The sequence below is a fragment of the Poecilia formosa genome, unplaced genomic scaffold (assembly GCF_000485575.1).
Source record: "Poecilia formosa unplaced genomic scaffold, Poecilia_formosa-5.1.2 Scaffold147, whole genome shotgun sequence".
Classification (NCBI taxonomy): domain Eukaryota; kingdom Metazoa; phylum Chordata; class Actinopteri; order Cyprinodontiformes; family Poeciliidae; genus Poecilia; species Poecilia formosa.
Genome location: NW_006800086.1, coordinates 341,066 through 345,313, shown reverse-complemented (window position 1 = coordinate 345,313; position 4,248 = coordinate 341,066). Strand labels below are relative to the sequence as shown.

The window sequence follows — 4,248 nt, the reverse complement described above, 5'->3', positions numbered from 1 at the left end:
TAATAATAATAATAATAATAATAATAATAATAATAATAATAATAATAATGTTTTTGCTGATGTAAAAATTTTTCACAAAAAATTTATTTTAAATTTAATCTGAGCTAGACGTCATTGATATTTGCTGCCTAAAAGTCAGACCACAAAGAGCCCACAGTTGTATTTTTAATCTAATAAGATTCTAATTAAGGTGGTAATGTTAGAGGCATCAACGCTAAACTGAACTATTGCTTCCGGGATAATTAGATTCATGTTGAATTCAGGGAAAGAAAGAAAAAAAAAGGAAATAAACAAATAAATCGGATTCCCCCCGGGTCACCATAAACTATAAACTACATCACACCCAGCCCACATCTTTAACTTTTATAAGTTAAGTGAATTTTATGATTGTGATGATGAATTATGTTTGTTATATTCACACTAAACAAAAATCTATTAGTAAGTCACATCTTCGCTCTGCTGTTTTTAAGCATTTCACGGTGATTCCGGCAGGCTCCACTTTTTTTTTTTTTCTTCCTTTCTTTCTTCTTTTTTTTATCGTCTCCTTTTTGTGTGCGTGTGCACTCTGGGGAGCACGAGGCCCGAGTAACAGAGGTCCTCGCGCCCCTTGCACCTGCCTGGCTGCGGCGCCGCGCACGAGTCCAGGTCGCGTGCAGGAGATTTTAGGAGCTTTGCATGTTTTACAAAGTTTGCTGCTTCTCTTCTGCTGTGTTGGGGGACATAAAGCACCAAAAGGAGAGGAGTGACGGGGGAGGGAAGGAAGGAGCAGGGCGCATTTTTCTCCTTTAACACATTTAACAAAGTGGGTCGGAGGGGCTTGTGGGGGAGGCAGAGCCTGAAACCACACATAGCCAAATCTCAGTGAGTTAATTAAGGCGCAGGGAGCTGTCAGAGTTCTCTCAATTTGGGTGACCGTCAAACTGAGAAATGAGATCAAACATACACGAATAAAGCAAACAATGAGAATTCAACCTACAGAACCGGTGCAATAATTAGCATACCTTTTATTTAGGTCGATTTCAACCACTATTTCTGGGTAGAAATATGCAAGTTTAACATATAAAAGAGAAATACATTAAGTTAATTGATAGCAAAACTTTCCTAACTGAAATCCCGCGTTCAAAAGAAACGTGAATTGATTTGTAGCTAAAATGTTACTGAAACTGCAACCACAGTAAATGACTTCCCCATGGACAAGAAGCTAAACTAGCTAGCTAGTCTGGTTTAGCTAAAGCACGATACACCCTGAGACTTCCCAAACTTTCTAAAGCACAAGCCTTATGAAGGTTCTGCAACTTTCACCAAATTTGATTTTTTTTTTCTTAATACAACCCATATAAACATATCCTTACAGTAGAAGGATGCCACCACACACAACCAGTTGACAAAACCAACATCTCCAGTTAAATTTTAATCAAAAAGTAGCGTTTCTTACCAAAATAAATCAACATCCATAGCTTTCAACAATTATTTAATACTATTTTTAAAAAAGCATGAAAACTAATATGAGTTATAAAAATGTTCAAGAGTTAATTGCCTCATATTTAATACCTCCACAGTACGTTTTTATAGTGTAAACAATTACTAGCTAGAGGGCCTTATGAATGACTGCTGGGTGGCACAATCTTTTTTTTTTTAATAAACTATTTCTGCAGCTGCAATAAGAATAATTTTTAAAAGTGCTCCAAATAATTTACACATCATGTAATAGTTGTGCAGCCATTATGGTTTCCTTGTAGCTTCCTTTAGCTTAATGTTATTTTAAAGGGGTATTGTCTCCAACAGGCCTTTGTACAAACAATAGTCACACACTATAAAAAGGAGCTTTGGAGAGTGATGAATACTAGTCAGTAAAATTATTAGCATTTTACTCAATCCTAATATTCAATAATCGGTTAAATTCTAAAATTGGCTTCTTTATTTTGATAAGAAAACCATCCTGAACATTTTAATTATCATTTAACTTCAGACGTGGCTTCAGTGAGTTGTGAGGCATCCAGCAAAGAATGGTGAGACTGTTATGTTTATGTCGGTTTTATTAAGTAAAACAACTTGGTAAAGGCTAAGAGTTATCAAAGGACTTATGGTTAATGATATTTCTCCGTTTGAGGAAGAATGCAAGTAAGCAACTTTAGCCAGATGTACAGTAGCACATAGCTGTGGTTGTGAAAAACAGTCATTTCAATGCCACCTTGTTAGAACAGATTTTCAAAGTTTACCACTGTTTCAGTAACATTTCATGCCCTGACCGTAAATCAGTCAGGGAAAACAAAATGATCTGAATAACTACACAGAATTTAAACTAGTGACACGACTGTAATAAATTGGATGGACATTGTTGCATTGATCCATTAGATCAAATTCTAACAGTTTTAACAGTGTGGCGGCATCGTGACGGTGTATTTTACACAGTTTGGCACAAACTCAACAATAAATTTACATTTATCCGTCATTTTAAACACACGTTTTCATCTAAAGTCAAAAGTAGGATGACAACTAGTGCGCATGTACAGGAAAAAAATAAAAAAAATTAAAAAGAACGATTCTTCATTGTGAATCGATGTGACCCTGTTGGCTCTCCTCTCATGGATCAGGTATAACCATCCGCTGTCAGTGTCTGTATTTAACCGAGACCCGGAAGACAAGCCGCTGGCTGGCTGGCTGGCTGACGTGCCATTACGTCGGGTTGTGTGCCCGTAGTCTCTCTCTCATCCAGCCACACAAGTTTTCAGCTCTGTGCACAGAGAGGCTGTGACAGAGCAGACAGGAGGGAGAGTCAGAGCGCAGCGGGGTAGAAGCACCGCTCTCTGCCCGGCGGATATTACAGCCTGTTCGGAGACCGATAACTTCATTAAATTCCCTGAACCAACGGGACAGGTGTGGACACTTTTCTTTTTTATTTATCATTATTAATATTTTTATACTCAGAGTTATTATTTTTGGAGAGTGAACCAGAGGGAGCCGCTTTCACTGGACGCGCTGTGACTTCAAAACAGCAGCCCCACGTTTTCTCTCAGTGGAAAAGGTAAGAGATGTGTTTTAACACCGCAAGGCTGCGTTTTCAACAATTAAAAGGAGGAAATAATTATAATAGTAATGATAATTAAATATAAAGTTTGTTGAGAATTATTTGTAAAGGAGAAACAAATAACTGTAATGAATTAGGTTGGCAGGTTGCATGTTTTTTTTTTTTTTTTTTTTTTCTTAATAAATTTACCCTCAAGACTTACTGTCGCAAATATTCCAACACTTACTGACAACTACATTAAAAATCATTATTAATTTTATACAATGAAGGGAAAGAAGGGGCTGCATTTTGTCTTCTTCACAATTCGGCGTTTTTAATAAATGCAAGCAATACAATTCAACAAAATAAGAAAAAAACAAATGCACTTGAAATTGTAAATATATCCCAACTACTAACTCCGCTCACCGCAACAATGACGCGCCTGGCGGGAGTGCGCACTTTCTAATATTTCGCTGTATTACCGTGCAACACACATACGGCCAATAACAGCGCTTTTTTTTTTTTTTTTTTGCGGCGCGCCCCGCGTCGCCTGCGGGAAGGGAGAAGGTGCTCCGCTCCTGGAACAAACCCCCTCGATCGCGAAAATGGTCCAGTTAGTGTGTCATCAGCATTGTATTAGCGGCGACAAAAGTATTCAATTGTCACGCATTTGAAACGCATAATGACTGCGGCGGTCCTCTTTCATCAGCAGACAGAGCAATCACACCCGTACAATGGTGGAGCCGAGGCAGGGGGCGGGCTGGGGGTCTCCGCAGGCATGCATGGAGCAAGGAGCACACGCACACACACACACACACAAACACACACATGCGAAGACTGACACCTTGTTATACCCTTTTCAAATACCTGATGGTTGATTTGTGTATATTATTCAAGCAAAATGCAATGGCGCCACCAAGGGAGGGGTGAGGGGCGCAAAAGGCCACCACTGTAAATTGGCACATTACAGCCCTGATCCATGCAATAAGTACAATATTTTTATGAGTATAGATTTAGAAGTATATAAAAAAAACAAGGTGAGGAGATCTATTGCTTTCTTTGTTCATTAAATACAGATTGTTGCAAAAAGCAAAATATGAACAGTTTTTCATGTCTGCGCTTTCTATGGTAGGAAATCAAAGATTGAATCTGTAAGGAGACAAATCCTTAACTATAACAGAGTATTTTTACATATATATATATATAACCTCCAAATGGCAACAGTATAATAATAATAATAA

The 4,248-nt window shown here is 38.1% G+C and overlaps 1 protein-coding gene across 3 annotated transcripts in view; it reads left to right on the top strand.

Moving 5' to 3' along the window:
* The first annotated feature begins 2,693 nt into the window (after window positions 1-2,693).
* The window catches only part of gata2a (GATA binding protein 2a), a 17,096-nt gene continuing 15,541 nt past the window's right edge, over window positions 2,694-4,248 (top strand). The window contains exons 1-2 of one of the 3 annotated variants that reach the window (XM_016677094.1): window positions 2,694-2,877; window positions 2,929-3,025. The gene's annotated coding sequence lies outside the window, so the exon portion shown is untranslated. The other 2 variants (XM_007563351.2, XM_007563349.2) reach the window with 2 other exon arrangements.